Source organism: Bufo bufo, chromosome 6 (assembly GCF_905171765.1).
Source record: "Bufo bufo chromosome 6, aBufBuf1.1, whole genome shotgun sequence".
In the NCBI taxonomy this organism is placed as follows: domain Eukaryota; kingdom Metazoa; phylum Chordata; class Amphibia; order Anura; family Bufonidae; genus Bufo; species Bufo bufo.
Window position 1 is genome coordinate 176,054,967 of NC_053394.1, and position 20,009 is coordinate 176,074,975.

General features: G+C 42.5%; 1 non-coding gene and 2 pseudogenes across 1 annotated transcript; all 3 read left to right on the forward strand.

Annotated features, from left to right (window-relative positions):
* The first annotated feature begins 371 nt into the window (after positions 1 to 371).
* On the forward strand, positions 372 to 544 carry LOC121006585 (annotated as a pseudogene).
* A 983-nt stretch (positions 545 to 1,527) lies between these two features.
* Positions 1,528 to 1,727, forward strand: LOC121006573. Its single transcript, XR_005780339.1, has one exon. It is a non-coding gene; the product is annotated as a U2 spliceosomal RNA (small nuclear RNA).
* A 10,187-nt stretch (positions 1,728 to 11,914) lies between these two features.
* On the forward strand, positions 11,915 to 12,083 carry LOC121006587 (annotated as a pseudogene).
* The last annotated feature ends 7,926 nt before the right edge of the window (positions 12,084 to 20,009 follow it).

Below are 20,009 nucleotides of genomic sequence, written 5' to 3' on the forward strand. Positions count from 1 at the left end.
TGTCTGAAGGGTTTAAAAAAAAAAAAAGACATGTTCCTGCAGTATTACCTGGATGAGCAGGGAGATCGGGTGTACACCATGAAGAAAGTGGCTCCCAGTGGACAGCTGACCTCTTCAGCCCATCCAGCCCGCTTCTCTCCCGATGACAAGTATTCCCGACATCGCTTCTCCATCAAGAAGAGATTTGGTCTCCTGCTCACTCAGCAGCCCCGGCCGCTTTTATGAGGCGGGCCGTGCGGAGGAACGACAGCTGGACTTGGAATCTCTCAGCTCCTTCTTACCACATTCACTCTTGTTGGACATTTGTGACTTTATCACTTAACATGGGAGGTGTTTTCTGAGTTTTGTATGAAATAAAGAAAAATAAATAAATAAAATAAATAAATAAATCTGTTCTTATCAGTTTAATATCTGATACGTCCCCTATCTGGGGACCATATATTAAATGGATTTTTTGAACAGGGAGTTGGAAAAAGACTGATGGGTTAGTTAATTGGCTTATCACCTGAATGAAGTGTTTGGACCTCCACGCACCTTAGCTTTTCCAGTGCTGTAATAATAAATGAGTAAAGTTTGCCCATGTCTCCCTCTTGTGGATCCATTGAACTGGATTACTTGGAGGTTAACAAGTAGTCCAGCACTTCCTATGTATCAGCACCTGCCTTGTCTGGACAATGGACGGAACACTGCACGTGTCACAAGAGCCTTGTCAGGTCAAGAGGTCAAAGAGGTCAAGTAAGGTCAGGTCATTGGATGACATCACAAGGGCCCTGATGGAACACTCAACAATGGGGCCGTGACATCACAATCAACAATGCATACTTCCTTTTTTTTCTCACTACTACTTCTCCATTCACTCCTATACGTTTTTCTGCTTGGCGTGCTATGGCACCAGGAATTGCGTGCGAATAAAAAAGGCGTGTGCAAAAGTGGCGGGTGGGGGTGGAGCTATGCAGCTGGCGAACACAAAGAGGAGCATAATGCTGGTGACTTCTGAGCGTAGGACGCACGTTTTCCCTGGTTTGTGAGAGAGGAGAAGGAAGCCTCCCGGACTGTGTCTGGGGCTGGGGCCCGTAGGCTGTTGCCTTGAGAACTGCTTTGCAATGGCGATAAGCGGCCCCGTTGTCGAGGCCCCTTTTGGCTAAGATCAAGTGTAGTATCTGTTCTTATACTGAATGCGGCAGACATGTTCCTGCAGTATTACCTGGATGAGCAGGGAAATCGGGTGTACACCATGAAGAAAGTGGCTCCCAGTGGACAGCTGACCTCTTCAGCCCACCAAGCCCGCTTCTCTCCCGATGACAAGTATTCCCGACATCGCTTCTCCATCAAGAAGAGATTTGGTCTCCTGCTCACCCAGCAGCCCCGGCCGCTTTTATGAGGCGGGCCGTGCGGAGGAACGACAGCTGGACTTGGAATCTCTCAGCTCCTTCTTACCACATTCACTCTTGTTGGACATTTGTGACTTTATCACTTAACATGGGAGGTGTTTTCTGAGTTTTGTATGAAATAAAGAAAAATAAATAAATAAATTAAATAAATAAATAAATCTGTTCTTATCAGTTTAATATCTGATACGTCCCCTATCTGGGGACCATATATTAAGTGGATTTTTTGAACAGGGAGTTGGAAAAAGACTGATGGGTTAGTTAATTGGCTTATCACCTGAATGAAGTGTTTGGACCTCCACGCACCTTGGTTTTGCTTTGGGCCAGTTGTGCACACTTGGGATGCTGAGTTGTTCCTGTGAATTGACCATTTAGTACTTTTGTAGCAAGTTGGCTGGATGTAACCATTTAGCTTTTCCAGTGCTGTAATAATAAATGAGTAAAGTTTGCCCATGTCTCCCTCTTGTGGATCCTTTGAACTGGATTACTTAGAGGTTAACAAGTAGTCCAGCACTTCCTATGTATCAGCACCTGCCTTGTCTGGACAATGGACGGAACACTGCACGTGTCACAAGAGCCTTGTCAGGTCAAGAGGTCAAAGAGGTCAAGTAAGGTCAGGTCATTGGATGACATCACAAGGGCCCTGATGGAACACTCAACAATGGGGCCGTGACATCACAATCAACAATGCATACTTCCTTTTTTTTTCTCACTACTACTTCTCCATTCACTCCTATACGTTTTTCTGCTTGGCGTGCTATGGCACCAGGAGTTGCGTGCGAATAAAAAAGGCGTGTGCAAAAGTGGCGGGTGGGGGTGGAGCTATGCAGCTGGCGAACACAAAGAGGAGCATAATGCTGGTGACTTCTGAGCGTAGGACGCACGTTTTCCCTGGTTTGTGAGAGAGGAGAAGGAAGCCTCCCGGACTGTGTCTGGGGCTGGGGCCCGTAGGCTGTTGCCTTGAGAAGTGCTTTGCAATGGCGATAAGCGGCCCCGTTGTCGAGGCCCCTTTTGGCTAAGATCAAGTGTAGTATCTGTTCTTATACTGCACGTCTTGGTCTTGCCAGGAATGCTTCTCGGCCTTTTGGTAAGATTTTTCTTGCCAGAAGGAAGTCCAGACCATGCCTTTGGCCTTGCAGCATCGCCTCTAGTAGGCTTAATCTGCCTGCTGCTTTTGGGGGTAGGTGGGTGGCTTCTTTTGAGAGTTGCGATCATGGGAGTGCGGATTCGTCATGCCAGGACCGGGGAACCCCGGGTTCAAAACGGATATGGAATCGCGGTGGATGAGGATAAGAAGAAAATCTTTACTTTGGAATGCATCGTGCAAAAAGTCCTTTTCAAGACCCTACACGTTAGACGGGAAGACATCTTTTGCCTGCAAGATCCTAGACGGTGTATGTACACTCTTGTAATGGCTTCGCCTGGAGCAAGCCATAATCTCCTTATGTATTTAAAATCTAATGAAAAGAACCCTGAAATGGATGGCTTAACTTTCATTCTATTATACAATGACGATGTTCAGTTGGTGGTCTTGATGTTTAATCCTTATGTAAGGAGAGAGAACATTGAGCTTTTCTTGCAAAATTATTGCTCATATATAAAATTCTCGCATCAAATTAAGAACTCACAGGGTCTTTGGACTGGGAAATTAAAGTTCTTTGTCCGTTTTCTTGAGGACCTGAGTAAAGAGGGTGGTTTTCGGTTCCCCCCTCAGAATTTTGCCATAGGAAGAGACGCAGGTGTTCTTTTCTTTCCCGGTATGCCTTCCTTTTGTCGCAGGTGTAGGGTCTACGGTCACAAGGTGGAAAATTGTGATGAGACTAACCAGAGGTGTAACCGATGTGGTCAAAATGGGCATCTGGCTGGATCGTGCACAAACCCACTCGTTTGTAATGTGTGTGGCCAGGGAGGACATGTTTTTCGGAACTGTCCTTTAAGGGCTGGTAAAAGGACATACACTGAGGTTGTAAGAGGCGATGTCGCAGGGCCTTCTGATGATGGGGCTGAGAACCATGACAGCCACGCACCACAGACTGGAATTAATGCGGAGGGTGAGCAGGAAAATGAAGGAGGTGGCATGGATATTTCCCCAGTGGAGGAGGAGATCAGTCAACTCCCTGATGCTCAAACTGGGTTACAGGGAGATGGCGAGGAGGAAGGGGTGGAGGGGATTGTACCTTCCAGACCTTCAATTATTGAACATACTGGATCTGAAGTCTCCCAGGACATACCGGCTGGACAAGGGGATTTTTCTAATGCGCCAACAAGACCATCTGAGGAGGAAGGAGGTGCGACCCCAAAGAGACAAAGATTGTTGATTTCAGAAGGGTATGACGATTCAAGCCCAATCAGGGAAGGTATGTATCCTACATCCCAAAGCCCAAATACTAGAGCTTTTTTAGAAGAGCACAGAACTGGAGCTTTGGTCTCAGGCTTCCAACACCCAGACGGACTAGGATGAGGAAAATATGGGGAATTGAAAACTATGTTTGGAAAAAAGTCCAAGTATGGATGCCAAAACTGCATTTAATGTCGTATCCCTAAATGTCAGTGTCTTTAAATCAAGACCTAAAAGGATAGCGGTTTTGGACTTCCTCAAAAGTCAAGGGGCGGATATAATCGCCTTACAGGAATGCGGAATATCAGATTCTTCTGCAGAAAAAGATTGGCCAGATGGTGCTTCCATCTGGTCTGGGTCAACTATGAACAAAAATGATGGAGTAGGGATTTTGCTAAGTAGTAAAGAGTTTAGCTTTGATAGTTACACAGTAGTGGAGGTGGGTAGGTGTGTGATTGCGATTGTAAATTTCAGCAATTGTAAAGTGAGGATTGTGAATGTGTACAAATCTGTGAGAAAGGAGGAAAGATTGGAATTATTGGAAAAATTGAATGTTTTTTTGCCTGGAAAAATGGATACAATATTGCTTGGTGACTTTAATTGTGTGATTGAGGGGGACAAGAAAGATACATCTGGTGATCGTGTGTGCAAGATAATAAATGATTTTTCATTTATAGATGTAGGTAAAAGTATGTGTAAGCCACCAATGTCAACTTATAAGTCAGATAGGGGTAGCATCACTTCACGTATTGATTTCGTTTTTCTAAGTAATGGGCTAAAATGCAAAAATTTTGTGCAAAGGGATACTTGTTTTTCAGATCACATGCTGTTACGGTGTGGTATAGAGTGTGACTGTAAGAGAAAGTATGGCCGAGGTGTTTGGAAACTAAATACATCCCTGTTAGAGGATGAATCGGTGATGGTTGACTTTAAAACGAAATATGGTTTTTGGAAAAGTAAGAAAAAGGAGTTTAACAATGTTTTAGAATGGTGGGAGTGGGTGAAGGGGAGGATTAAATCGTTTTTCAAAAAATGGGGCTATAGAAAAGCAAGAATGAAAAGGAATGAATATAAAGATTTGATTGCTAGGTATGAGTGGCTTTTAAAATTAAGGTCCTTTGGTGTGGAGGTAAATGATTTGTTGGAAGAAGCAAGGATACAAAGGAAAAAAGTTGTGGAATCTAAAGGGAAAGAAATAATCTATAGGTCAAAAATTGAATATCTTGATATGAATAAAAAGTGTACGAAGTTTTTTTTTCAAAAAAGTGTGTAGCAAGAAAGACAATATGGATGTGATTCTGAACAGTAATGGAGAGTGTGTTTCTGGTAAGGATGTGATAAAAGAGGTTGAAGGATTTTATCAAAATCTTTTTGCAAAAAAGTGGATAGATGAAAATCTAATGCGAGAAGTGTTGGGGAAGATGGATGGAAGACTTAATAAAGATGATGAGATGTTTTTGGATGGTGAGATTACACAGGAGGAAATAAAGAATGCAATTATGAAGAGTAAGAAGTATAAGACTCCAGGGAAAGATGGAATACCAGTGGATTTGTATATGAAAGCATGGGATTTGATGGGTGATGATTTGGTGCAAATTTTTAAATTTATGTGGGAGAATGGTGTGTTATCTAAAAGTATGAGTGAGGGTGTAGTTGTCTTGATATATAAAAAAGGTGACAAGAGATATTTGGGAAATTGGAGGCCAATTTCTTTATTGAATGTAGATTACAAGATTTTCAGTAGTGTCTTAGCTGGTAGAATGAGATGTGTTATTGGAAGTGTAATAGAGAGCGATCAAGTATGTGCGGTACCAGGTAGAAGTATGTTTGATAATTTAGTTTTAATTCGTGATATCATTGGTGATTGTATGTGTCGTCAGAGGAAATGTATGCTTTTTATGGTGGATTTTGAAAAAGCTTTTGACAGAGTAGCGCATGAGTTTATGTTTGTTGTATTGAAAAGAATGGGTTTTTCTGGGTGTTTTTTGAATGGGGTAAAATGTTTATATAAAGAGGCTACAAGTGAATTTCTGGTGAATGGAAATTTAAGTGAGAAAGTTGAAATACAATCTGGGGTAAGACAGGGATGTCCCATGTCACCCATGTTATTTATTTGTGTCATTGAAAGCTTGTTGTGTTTGTTGAGGAAAGAGAAAGTTATGAGTGGGTTGTTGATTTCGGGAAGTATGGGTAAGACGGTGAATGTTCTAGGTTACATGGATGATATAGTGATCATAAATGATAATATGGCTGCGATTAGGAGAGGAAGGTTATGTTTGGATTTTTTCTGTGGGGCATCTGGATTCAAGGTGAATTGGAATAAATGTGTTTTCAAATGTTTTGGTGATCGGAGCACAAGAATGGAGGATGTGAAGAATGAGGAGGGTGCGGTAAAAATCTTGGGTGTATGGTTTAATGAGGATTTAGAAGGAAATGAGAGTTGGGACGAGTGTATTGTAAAGATGGAAAAAAAGTTCAATTTTTGGAAGCTGAGAGATCTCTCTTTAATAGGCAAAGTCCTTATTATAAAAGCTGTGGTATTGCCTATTGTTTTGTTTGTATTTCTAATTTATCCGGTGAATATGGGGAAAACCATGAAAGTTGAAAAAAAGATTTTTTCCTTTTTATGGGGAAGCCGTATGGAAAAGTTGAAGAGAGAGTATGTATGTAAATCAGTTGAGAATGGTGGATTAGGATTAATGAGTCTGCAAGTGTTTTTAGGCATTAACCACTTAAGGACCACAGGTTTATACCCCCCTAAAGACCAGGCCCTTTTTTACAAATCGGCACTCCACAACTTTAGCGGTTTATTGCTCGGTCATGCAACTTACCACCCAAATGAATTTTACCTCCTTTTCTTCTCACTAATAGAGGTTTCATTTGGTGGTATTTCATTGCTGCTGACATTTTTACATTTTTTGTTATTAATCGAAATTTAACGTTTTTTTTGCAAAAAAATGACATTTTTCACTTTCAGTTGTAAAATTTTGCAAAAAAAACGATATCCATATATAAATTTTGCTCTAAATTTATTGTTCTACATGTCTTTGATAAAAAAAAAATGTTTGGGTAAAAGTTATAGCGTTTACAAACAATGGTACAAAAATGTGAATTTCCGCTTTTTGAAGCAGCTCTGACTTTCTGAGCACCTGTCATGTTTCCTGAGGTTCTACAATGCCCAGACAGTACAAACACCCCACAAATGACCGCATTTCGGAAAGTAGACACCCTAAGGTATTCGCTGATGGGCATAGTGAGTTCATAGAACTTTTTATTTTTTGTCACAAGTTAGCGGAAAATGATGATTTTTATTTTTTTTTCTTACAAATTCTCATATTCCACTAACTTCTGACAAAAAATAAAAGCTTCCATGAACTCACTATGCCCCTCAGCGAATACCTTGGGATGTCTTCTTTCCAAAATGGGGTCACTTGTGGGGTAGTTATACTGCCCTGGCATTCTAGGGGCCCAAATGTGTGGTAAGGAGTTTGAAATCAAATTCTGTAAAAAATGGCTGGTGAAATCCGAAAGGTGCTCTTTGGAATGTGGGCCCCTTTGCCCACCTAGGCTGCAAAATAGTGTCACACATGTGGTATCTCCGTATTCAGGAGAAGTTGGGGAATGTGTTTTGGGGTGTCATTTTACATATACCCATGCTGGGTGAGAGAAATATCTTGGCAAAAGACAACTTTGTATAAAAAAATGGTAAAAGTTGTCTTTTGCCAAGATATTTCTCTCACCCAGCATGGGAATATGTAAAATGACACCCCAAAACACATTCCCCAACTTCTCCTGAATACGGAGATACCACATGTGTGACACTTTTTTGCAGCCTAGGTCGGCAAAGGGGCCCATATTCCAAAGAGCACCTTTCGGATTTCACTGGTAATTTTTTTCAGAATTTAATTTCAAACTCCTTACCACACATTTGGGCCCCTAAAATGCCAGGGCAGTATAACTACCCCACAAGTGACCCCATTTTGGAAAGAAGACACCCCAAGGTATTCGCTGATGGGCATAGTGAGTTCATGGAAGTTTTTTTTTTTGTCACAAGTTAGTGGAATATGAGACTTTGTAAAAAAAAAAAAAAAAAAATCATCATTTTCCACTAACTTGTGACAAAAAATAAAAACTTCCATGAACTCACTATGCCCATCAGCGAATACCTTGGGATGTCTTCTTTCCAAAATGGGGTCACTTGTGGGGTAGTTATACTGCCCTGGCATTCTAGGGGCCCAAATGTGTGGTAAGGAGTTTGAAATCAAATTCTGTAAAAAATGGCTAGTGAAATCCGAAAGGTGCTCTTTGGAATATGGGCCCCTTTGCCCACCTAGGCTGCAAAAAAGTGTCACACATGTGGTATCTCCGTATTCAGGAGAAGTTGGGGAATGTGTTTTGGGGTGTCATTTCACATATACCCATGCTGGATGAGAGAAATATCTTGGCAAAAGACAACTTTGTATAAAAAAAATGGTAAAAGTTGTCTTTTGCCAAGATATTTCTCTCACCCAGCATGGGTATATGTAAAATGACACCCCAAAACACATTCCCCAACTTCTCCTGAATACGGAGATACCAGATGTGTGACACTTTTTTGCAGCCTAGGTGGGCAAAGGGGCCCATATTCCAAAGAGCACCTTTCGGATTTCACTGGTCATTTTTTACAGAATTTGATTTCAAACTCCTTACCACACATTTGGGCCCCTAGAATGCCAGGGCAGTATAACTACCCCACAAGTGACCCCATTTTGGAAAGAAGACACCCCAAGGTATTCGCTGATGGGCATAGTGAGTTCGTGGAAGTTTTTATTTTTTGTCACAAGTTAGTGGAATATGAGACTTTGTAAGAAAAAAAAACAAACAAAAAAAATCATCATTTTCCACTAACTTGTGACAAAAAATAAAAAATTCTAGGAACTCGCCATGCACTCACGGAATACCTTGGGGTGTCTTCTTTCCAAAATGGGGTCACTTGTGGGGTAGTTATACTGCCCTGGCATTTTCCAGGGGCCCTAATGTGTGGTAAGTAGGTAAATGACCTGTGAAATCCTAAAGGTGCTCTTTGGAATGTGGGCCCCTTTGCCCACCTAGGCTGCAAAAAAGTGTCACACATGTGGTATCTCCGTATTCAGGAGAAGTTGGGCAATGTGTTTTGGGGTGTCATTTTACATATACCCATGCTGGGTGAGAGAAATATCTTGGCAAAAGACAACTTTTCCCATTTTTTTATACAAAGTTGGCATTTGACCAAGATATTTCTCTCACCCAGCATGGGTATATGTAAAATGACACCCCAAAACACATTCCCCAACTTCTCCTGAGTACGGCGATACCAGATGTGTGACACTTTTTTTGCAGCCTAGATGCGCAAAGGTGCCCAAATTCCTTTTAGGAGGGCATTTTTAGACATTTGGATACCAGACTTCTTCTCACGCTTTGGGGCCCCTAGAATGCCAGGGCAGTATAAATACCCCACATGTGACCCCATTTTGGAAAGAAGACACCCCAAGGTATTCAATGAGGGGCATGGCGAGTTCATAGAAATTTTTTTTTTTTGGCACAAGTTAGCGGAAATTTATATTTTTTATTTTTTTCTCACAAAGTCTCCCTTTCCGCTAACTTGGGACAAAAATTTAAATCTTTCATGGACTCAATATGCCCCTCACGGAATACCTGGGGGTGTCTTCTTTCCGAAATGGGGTCACATGTGGGGTATTTATACTGCCCTGGCATTCTAGGGGCCCTAAAGCGTGAGAAGAAGTCTGGAATATAAATGTCAAAAAATTTTTACGCATTTGGATTCCGTGAGGGGTATGGTGAGTTCATGTGAGATTTAATTTTTTGACACAAGTTAGTGGAATATGAGACTTTGTAAGAAAAAAATAATAATTTCCGCTAACTTGGGCCAAAAAAATGTCTGAATGGAGCCTGACAGGGGGGTGATCAATGACAGGGGGGGTGATCAATGACAGGGGGGGTGATCAGGGAGTCTATATGGGGTGATCACCCCCCTGTCATTGATCACCCCCCTATAAGGCTCCATTCAGATGTCCGTATGTGTTTTGTGGATCCGATCCATGTATCCGTGGATCCGTAAAAATCATACGGACATCTGAATGCAGCCTGACAGGGGGGGTGATCAATGACAGGGGGGTAATCAATGACAGGGGGGTGATCAGGGAGTCTATATGGGGTGATCACCACAGTCATTGATCACGCCCCTGTAAGGCTCCATTCAGACGTCCGTATGCGTTTTGCGGATCCGATCCATCTATCAGTGGATCCGTAAAAATCATGCGGACGTCTGAATGGAGCTTTACAGGGGTGTGATCAATGACAGGGGGGTGATCAATGACAGGGGGGGTGATTAATGACAGGGGGGTGATCAATGACAGGGGGGTGATCAGGGAGTCTATATGGGGTAATAACCCCCCTGTCATTGATCACCCCCCTATAAGGCTCCATTCAGATGTCCGTATGTGTTTTGCGGATCCGATCCATCTATCAGTGGATCCGTAAAAATCATGCGGACGTCTGAATGGAGCTTTACAGGGGTGTAATCAATGACAGGGGGGTGATGAGGGAGTCTATATGGGGTGATCACCACAATCATTGATCACGCCCCTGTAAGGCTCCATTCAGACGTCCGTATGCGTTTTGCGGATCCGATCCATCTATCAGTGGATCCGTAAAAATCATGCGGACGTCTGAATGGAGCTTTACAGGGGTGTGATCAATGACAGGGGGGTAATCAATGACAGGGGGGTGATGAGGGAGTCTATATGGGGTGATCACCACAATCATTGATCACGCCCCTGTAAGGCTCCATTCAGACGTCCGTGTGCGTTTTGCAGATCCGATCCATCTATCAGTGGATCCGTAAAAATCATGCGGACGTCTGAATGGAACTTTACAGGGGTGTGATCAATGACAGGGGGGTGATGAGGGAGTCTATATGGGGTGATCACCACAGTCATTGATCACGCCCCTGTAAGGCTCCATTCAGACGTCCGTGTGCGTTTTGCGGATCCGATCCATCTATCAGTGGATCCGTAAAAATCATGCGGACGTCTGAATGGAGCTTTACAGCGGTGTGATCAATGACAGGGGGGTAATCAATGACAGGGGGGTGATCAGGGAGTCTATATGGGGTGATCAGGGGCTAATAAGGGGTTAATAAGTGACGGGAGGGGGGTGTAGTGTAGTGGTGCTTGGTGCTACTTTACTGAGCTACCTGTGTCCTCTGGTGGTCGATCCAAACAAAGGGGACCACCAGAGGACCAGGTAGCAGGTATATTAGACGCTGTTATCAAAACAGCGTCTAATATACCTGTTAGGGGTTAAAAAAAACCACATCTTCAGCCTGCCAGCGAACGATCGCCGCTGGCAGGCTGGAGATCAACTCTCTTACCTTCCGTTCCTGTGAGCGCGCGCGCCTGTGTGCTCAAGTTGATGTAAAGACTGCTAAATTTGGGATGGGTGCGTGTGGTGCACTAAAAATAAGGATGATGTGGTTTATTATGATGTGTGTGATGGAAACTTTATGGGATGTACGGAATTTGTTAGTTTTTAAGCGAAAAGAAGTGCCAGTCAGTGAATGTGTGAGTATAATTTTATCAAAACTGTATGTGATTTACTTATAGGAACGCAACAAGAATGTTTGTGATTCAGAAGGGATTTGGAAACACAAAAAATGGAGATTCTTGGTGAAAATTTAATTGGAATAAAATAATAAAGAATAACCCTAATGATGAGTTATTTATGAAATGTTGAGGACAGAAGATATTACATGTCTTTCGACGATATACTTTATATTTAACCCTGAAGGGTTTAAAAAAAAAAAAGACATGTTCCTGCAGTATTACCTGGATGAGCAGGGAGATCGGGTGTACACCATGAAGAAAGTGGCTCCCAGTGGACAGCTGACCTCTTCAGCCCATCCAGCCCGCTTCTCTCCCGATGACAAGTATTCCCGACATCGCTTCTCCATCAAGAAGAGATTTGGTCTCCTGCTCACCCAGCAGCCCCGGCCGCTTTTATGAGGCAGGCCGTGCGGAGGAACGACAGCTGGACTTGGAATCTCTCAGCTCCTTCTTACCACATTCACTCTTGTTGGACATTTGTGACTTTATCACTTAACATGGGAGGTGTTTTCTGAGTTTTGTATGAAATAAAGAAAAATAAATAAATAAATTAAATAAATCTGTTCTTATCAGTTTAATATCTGATACGTCCCCTATCTGGGGACCATATATTAAATGAATTTCTTGAACAGGGAGTTGGAAAAAGACTGATGGGTTAGTTAATTGGCTTATCACCTGAATGAAGTGTTTGGACCTCCACGCACCTTAGCTTTTCCAGTGCTGTAATAATAAATGAGTAAAGTTTGCCCATGTCTCCCTCTTGTGGATCCTTTGAACTGGATTACTTGGAGGTTAACAAGTAGTCCAGCACTTCCTATGTATCAGCACCTGCCTTGTCTGGACAATGGACGGAACACTGCACGTGTCACAAGAGCCTTGTCAGGTCAAAGAGGTCAAGTAAGGTCAGGTCATTGGATGACATCACAAGGGCCCTGATGGAACACTCAACAATGGGGCTGTGACATCACAATCAACAATGCATACTTCCTTTTTTTTTCTCACTACTACTTCTCCATTCACTCCTATACGTTTTTCTGCTTGGCGTGCTATGGCACCAGGAATTGCGTGCAAATAAAAAAGGCGTGTGCAAAAGTGGCGGGTGGGGGTGGAGCTATGCAGATGGCAAACACAAAGAGGAGCATAATGCTGGTGACTTCTGAGCGTAGGACGCACGTTTTCCCTGGTTTGTGAGAGAGGAGAAGGAAGCCTCCCGGACTGTGTCTGGGGCTGGGGCCCGTAGGCTGTTGCCTTGAGAAGTGCTTTGCAATGGCGATAAGCGGCCCCGTTGTCGAGGCCCCTTTTGGCTAAGATCAAGTGTAGTATCTGTTCTTATACTGCACGTCTTGGTCTTGCCAGGATCGCTTCTCGGCCTTTTAGTAAGATTTTCCTTGCCAGAAGGAAGTCCAGACCATGCCCTTGGCCTTGCAGCATTGCCTCTAGTAGGCTTAAGCTGCCTGCTGCTTTTGGGGGTAGGTGGGTGGCTTCTTTTGAGAGTTGCGATCATGGGAGTGCTGATTCGTCATGCCAGGACCGGGGAACCCCGGGTTCAAAACGGATATGGAATCGCGGTGGATGAGGATAAGAAGAACATCTTTACTTTGGAATGCATCGTGCAAGAAGTCCTTTTCAAGATCCTACACGTTAGACGGGAAGACATCTTTTGCCTGCAAGATCCTAGACGGGGTATGTACACTCTTGTAATGGCTTCGCCTGGAGCAAGCCATAATCTCCTTATGTATTTAAAATCTAATGAAAAGAACCCTGAAATGGATGGCTTAACTTTTATTCTATTATACAATGACGATGTTCAGTTGGTGGTCTTGATGTTTAATCCTTATGTAAGGAGAGAGAACATTGAGCTTTTCTTGCAAAATTATTGCTCATATATAAAATTCTCGCATCAAATTAAGAACTCACAGGGTCTTTGGACTGGGAAATTAAAGTTCTTTGTCCGTTTTCTTGAGGACCTGAGTAAAGAGGGTGGTTTTCGGTTCACCCCTCAGAATATTGCCATAGGAAGAGACGCAGGTGTTCTTTTCTTTCCCGGTATGCCTTCCTTTTGTCGCAGGTGTAGGGTCTACGGTCACAAGGTGGAAAATTGTGATGAGACTAACCAGAGGTGTAACCGATGTGGTCAAAATGGGCATCTGGCTGGATCGTGCACAAACCCACTCGTTTGTAATGTGTGTGGCCAGGGAGGACATGTTTTTCGGAACTGTCCTTTAAGGGCTGGTAAAAGGACATACACTGAGGTTGTAAGAGGCGATGTCGCAGGGCCTTCTGATGATAGGGCTGAGAACCCTGACAGCCACGCACCACAGACTGGAATTAATGCGGAGGGTGAGCAGGAAAATGAAGGAGGTGGCATGGATATTTCCCCAGTGGAGGAGGAGATCAGTCAACTCCCTGATGCTCAAACTGGGTTACAGGGAGATGGCAAGGAGGAAGGGGTGGAGGGGATTGTACCTTCCAGACCTTCAATTATTGAACATACTGGATCTGAAGTCTCCCAGGACATACCGGCTGGACAAGGGGATTTTTCTAATGCGCCAACAAGACCATCTGAGGAGGAAGGAGGTGCGACCCCAAAGAGACAAAGATTGTTGATTTCAGAAGGGTATGACGATTCAAGCCCAATCAGGGAAGGTATGTATCCTACATCCCAAAGCCCAAATACTAGAGCTTTTTTAGAAGAGCACAGAACTGGAGCCTTGGTCTCAGGCTTCCAACACCCAGACGGACTAGGGTGAGGAAAATATGGGGAATTGAAAACTATGTTTGGAAAAAAGTCCAAGTATGGATGCCAAAACTGCATTTAATGTCGTATCCCTAAATGTCCGTGTCTTTAAATCAAGACCTAAAAGGATAGCGGTTTTGGACTTCCTCAAAAGTCAAGGGGCGGATATAATCGCCTTACAGGAATGCGGAATATCAGATTCTTCTGCAGAAAAAGATTGGCCAGATGGTGCTTCCATCTGGTCTGGGTCAACTATGAACAAAAATGATGGAGTAGGGATTTTGCTAAGTAGTAAAGAGTTTAGCTTTGATAGTTACACAGTAGTGGAGGTGGGTAGGTGTGTGATTGCGATTGTAAATTTCAGAAATTGTAAAGTGAGGATTGTGAATGTGTACAACTCTGTGAGAAAGGAGGAAAGATTGGAATTATTGGAAAAATTGAATGTTTTTTTGCCTGGAAAAATGGATACAATATTGCTTGGTGACTTTAATTGTGTGATTGAGGGGGACAAGAAAGATACATCTGGTGATCGTGTGTGCAAGATAATAAATGATTTTTCATTTATAGATGTAGGTAAAAGTATGTGTAAGCCACCAATGTCAACTTATAAGTCAGATAGGGGTAGCATCACTTCACGTATTGATTTCGTTTTTCTAAGTAATGGGCTAAAATTCAAAAATTTTGTGCAAAGGGATACTTGTTTTTCAGATCACATGCTGTTACGGTGTGGTATAGAGTGTGACTGTAAGAGAAAGTATGGCCGAGGTGTTTGGAAACTAAATACATCCCTGTTAGAGGATGAATCGGTGATGGTTGACTTTAAAACGAAATATGGTTTTTGGAAAAGTAAGAAAAAGGAGTTTAACAATGTTTTAGAATGGTGGGAGTGGGTGAAGGGGAGGATTAAATCGTTTTTCAAAAAATGGGGCTATAGAAAAGCAAGAATGAAAAGGAATGAATATAAAGATTTCATTGCTAGGTATGAGTGGCTTTTAAAATTAAGGTCCTTTGGTGTGGAGGTAAATGATTTGTTGGAAGAAGCAAGGATACAAAGGAAAAAAGTTGTGGAATCTAAAGGGAAAGAAATAATCTATAGGTCAAAAATTGAATATCTTGATATGAATGAAAAGTGTACGAGGTTTTTTTTCAAAAAAGTGTGTAGCAAGAAAGACAATATGGATGTGATTCTGAACAGTAATGGAGAGTGTGTTTCTGGTAAGGATGTGATAAAAGAGGTTGAAGGATTTTATCAAAATCTTTTTGCAAAAAAGTGGATAGATGAAAATCTAATGCGAGAAGTGTTGGGGAAGATGGATGGAAGACTTAATAAAGATGATGAGATGTTTTTGGATGGTGAGATTACACAGGAGGAAATAAAGAATGCAATTATGAAGAGTAAGGCTACATTCACACGTCCGTTTTTTTCTACATCCCGATTTTCGGTCCGTTTTTTGCGGATCCGTTGTTCCTGAAAATGTTTCCGTATGTCATCCGTTTTTTGCGGATCCGCAAAAAACGGAAACATGTGAAAGCTCAAATCCGACAGTATATTCTAACACAGAGGCGTTCCCATGGTGATGGGGACGCTTCTAGTTAGAATATACTGAGAACGGTGTCCATGACTGCCCCCTGCTGCCTGGCAGCACCCGATCTCTTACAAGGGGCTGTGATCCGCACAATTATTGTGCGAATCATAGCCCCCTGTGAGAGATCAGGTGCTGCCAGGCAGGAGGGGGCAGACCCCCCTCCCTCCCCAGTATTAAATGTGCCCAGTGCGGCCTCACCTCCCCCCCCCCCCATCATCGGTGGCCAGTGCGGATTCCTAGTATTAATAAATGTGCCCAGTGTGGTCTCACCTCTCCCCCCCCCATCATCGGTGGCAGTGCGGATTCCCAGTATTAATAAATGTGCCCAGTGCGGTCTCACCTCTTCCCCCCCCCCTCATCATTGGTGGCAGCGGAGAGTACCGATCGGAGTCCCAGTTTAAATCGCTGGGGCTCCGATCGGTTACCATGGCAGCAAAGACGCTATTGCAGTCTTGGCTGCCATGGTTACTTAGCAATAAATACAAGCATTATACTTACCTGCGACTGCGAGCTGCGATGTGTGTCCGGCCGGGAGCTCCTCCTACTGGTAAGTGACAGGTCTATAGGCAATGCGCCGCACAGACCTTTCACTTACAAGTAGGAGGAGCTCCCGGCCGGACACACATCGCAGCTCGCAGTCGCAGGTAAGTATAATGCTTGTATTTATTGCTAAGTAACCATGGCAGCCAAGACTGCAATAGCGTCTTTGCTGCCATGGTAACCGATCGGAGCCCCAGCGATTTAAACTGGGACTCCGATCGGTACTCTCCGCTGCCACCAATGATGGGGGGGGGGAAGAGGTGAGACCGCACTGGGCACATTTATTATTACTGGGAATCCGCACTGCCACCGATGATGGGGGGGGGGGGAGAGGTGAGACCGCACTGGGCACATTTATTAATACTGGGAATCCGCACTGCCACCGATGATGGGGGGGGGGAGAGGTGAGGCCCCACTGGGCACATTTAATACTGGGGAGGGAGGGGGGTTTGCCCCCTGCTGCCTGGCAGCCCCTGATCTCTTATAGGGGGCTATGATATGCACAATTAACCCCTCAGGCGCAGCACCTGAGGGGTTAATTGTGCAGATCACAGCCCCCTGTAAGAGATCGGGTGCTGCCAGGCAGCAGGGGGCAGTCATGTACACCGTTCTCAGTATATTCTAACTAGAAGCGTCCCCATCACCATGGGAACGCCTCTGTGTTAGAATATACTGTCGGATCTGAGTTTTTCACGAAGTGAAAAATCAGATCTGTAGAAAACTTACTGGGAATCCGCACTGCCGCACTGGCCACCAATGAATATAGAGGGAGGGGGGCACATTTAATACTGGGGAGGAAGCCTAATTTCCAATAACGGAATCCGCATAAAACGGATGACATACGTAATGACATACGAATGTCTTCCGTTTTTTGCGGATCCATTGACTTTGTATTGGTCCAGGATCCGATTTTTCAGGACAAGAATAGGACATGTTTTATATTTAAACGGACATGCGGAACGGAACAACGGAAACGGACAGCACACATTGTGCTGTCCGATTTTTTCCAGGACCCATTGAAAATGAATGGGTCCAGATCTGGTCCTGATCTGTTCCTGAAAAAACGGAACAGATCAGGAAAGAAAAAACGGACGTGTGAATGGACCCTAAGAAGTATAAGACTCCAGGGAAAGATGGAATACCAGTGGATTTGTATATGAAAGCATGGGATTGGATGGGTGATGATTTGGTGCAAATTTTTAAATTTATGTGGGAGAATGGTGTGTTATCTAAAAGTATGAGTGAGGGTGTAGTTGTCTTGATATATAAAAAAGGTGACAAGAGATATTTGGGAAATTGGAGGCCAATTTCTTTATTGAATGCAGATTACAAGATTTTCAGTAGTGTTTTAGCTGGTAGAATGAGATGTGTTATTGGAAGTGTAATAGAGAGCGATCAAGTATGTGCGGTACCAGGTAGAAGTATGTTTGATAATTTAGTTTTAATTTGTGATATTATTGGTGATTGTATGTGTCGTCAGAGAAAATGTATGCTTTTTATGGTGGATTTTGAAAAAGCTTTTGACAGAGTAGCGCATGAGTTTATGTTTGTTGTATTGAAAAGAATGTGTTTTTCTGGGTGTTTTTTGAATGGGGTAAAATGTTTATATAAAGAGGCTACAAGTGAATTTCTGGTGAATGGAAATTTAAGTGAGAAAGTTGAGATACAATCTGGGGTAAGACAGGGATGTCCCATGTCACCCATGTTATTTATTTGTGTCATTGAAAGCTTGTTGTGTTTGATGAGGAAAGAGAAAGTTATGAGTGGGTTGTTGATTCCGGGAAGTATGGGTAAGACGGTGAATGTTCTAGGTTATATGGATGATATAGTGATCATAAATGATAATATGGCTGCGATTAGGAGAGGAAGGTTATGTTTGGATTTTTTCTGTGGGGCATCTGGATTCAAGGCGAATTGGAATAAGTGTGTTTTCATATGTTTTGGTGATCGGAGCACAAGAATGGAGGATGTGAAGAATGAGGAGGGTGCGGTAAAAATCTTGGGTGTATGGTTTAATGAGGATTTAGAAGGAAATGAGAGTTGGGACGAGTGTATTGTGAAGATGGAAAAAAAGTTCAATTTTTGGAAGCTGAGAGATCTCTCTTTAATAGGCAAAGTCCTTATTATAAAAGCTGTGGTATTGCCTATTGTTTTGTTTGTATTTCTAATTTATCCGGTGAATATGGGGAAAACCATGAAAGTTGAAAAAATGATTTTCTCCTTTTTATGGGGAAGCCGTATGGAAAAGTTGAAGAGAGAGTATGTATGTAAATCAGTTGAGAATGGTGGATAAGGATTAATGAGTCTGCAAGTGTTTTTAGGCATTATTTACATTAAATCAATTGTCATTTTGTTGGAAAAGAAAGGAAAGAGTTCATGCATGGTACGCTATATGGCTGGATGGATGCTATATGGTCTAAAATGGTCTGAGCGTGATGCTAGAGTGCCTGTGGCGTTCAGATGTCCAAAGTGGTATGTGATGATTGAAAAATTTATTCTAAAGAATGATTTGGTGTCTATTGGTATGAGTGGTTTTAAAAACAAACAGGTTGTGAGAAATAAACTTAAACAGAATGAGATTGCATGTGATATTTTGTGTTTGAGACAGAATGCGGCAGAGAAGGTGTGGGGGAAGTTTTTTATTAAAGGCGTGTCAAATAGACAAAAAGACATTGCATGGATGTGTTGTCACAACATTTTGCCTGTTCGTGAATTCCAAAAGAGGAGAGATTTGGTTAGATCCGAAATGTGTCCAAGGGAAAAATGTGGTGCGAATGAGTCAGTTGAGCACTTGCTATGGGGATGTGATTATGCTAAGGAAGTATGGACGGCTCTAGGGGGTCTTATTAAAGAATTGACGGATGTGGCTCAAGTTGATGTAAAGACTGCTAGATTTGGGATGGGTGCGTGTGGTGCACTAAAAATAAGGATGATGTGGTTTATTATGATGTGTGTGATGGAAACTTTATGGGATGTACGGAATTTGTTAGTTTTTAAGCGAAAAGAAGTGCCAGTCAGTGAATGTGTGAGTATAATCTTATCAAGACTGTATGTGATTTACTTATGGGAACGCAACAAGAATGTTTGTGATTCAGAAGGGATTTGGAAACACAAAAAATGGAGATTCTTAGTGAAAATTTAATTGGAATAAAATAATAAAGAATAACCCTAATGATGAGTTATTTATGAAATGTTGAGGACAGAAGATATTACATGTCTTTTGAAGATGTACTTTATATTTAACCCTGAAGGGTTTAAAAAAAAAAATTACCTGGATGAGCAGGGAGATCGGGTGTACACCATGAAGAAAGTGGCTCCCAGTGGACAGCTGACCTCTTCAGCCCATCCAGCCCGCTTCTCTCCCGATGACATCGCTTCTGTATGGAAATTATGTCTGTATCCACACACGTTCATATATATATATTAATTCAGCTTTATATGCTTGTATTAAATATGCAGAGTTCTTCTTTAAAGGAAATATTTTATACTCTTATGACAGCAAGGTCTAGTAACACAAGCTAAACAGGAAATGAGGTCTCGCAACACAAGCTAAGAGGAAATGGCTGTCTGAAGCTTAAAACCGCATGGCTAGAAAGAGATATGCATGCTTTAGCAAAAGAGACCACATTTATGATAGAGGAATGCATGGCATCATAGCTGCAGAAACATATATATATGCACATATATACCTTTTACACATATATCTAACATATGCATTAGATATATATTTTACATTAATACGGGTTATATATATAAGCATTTTTGTATCTTGACATT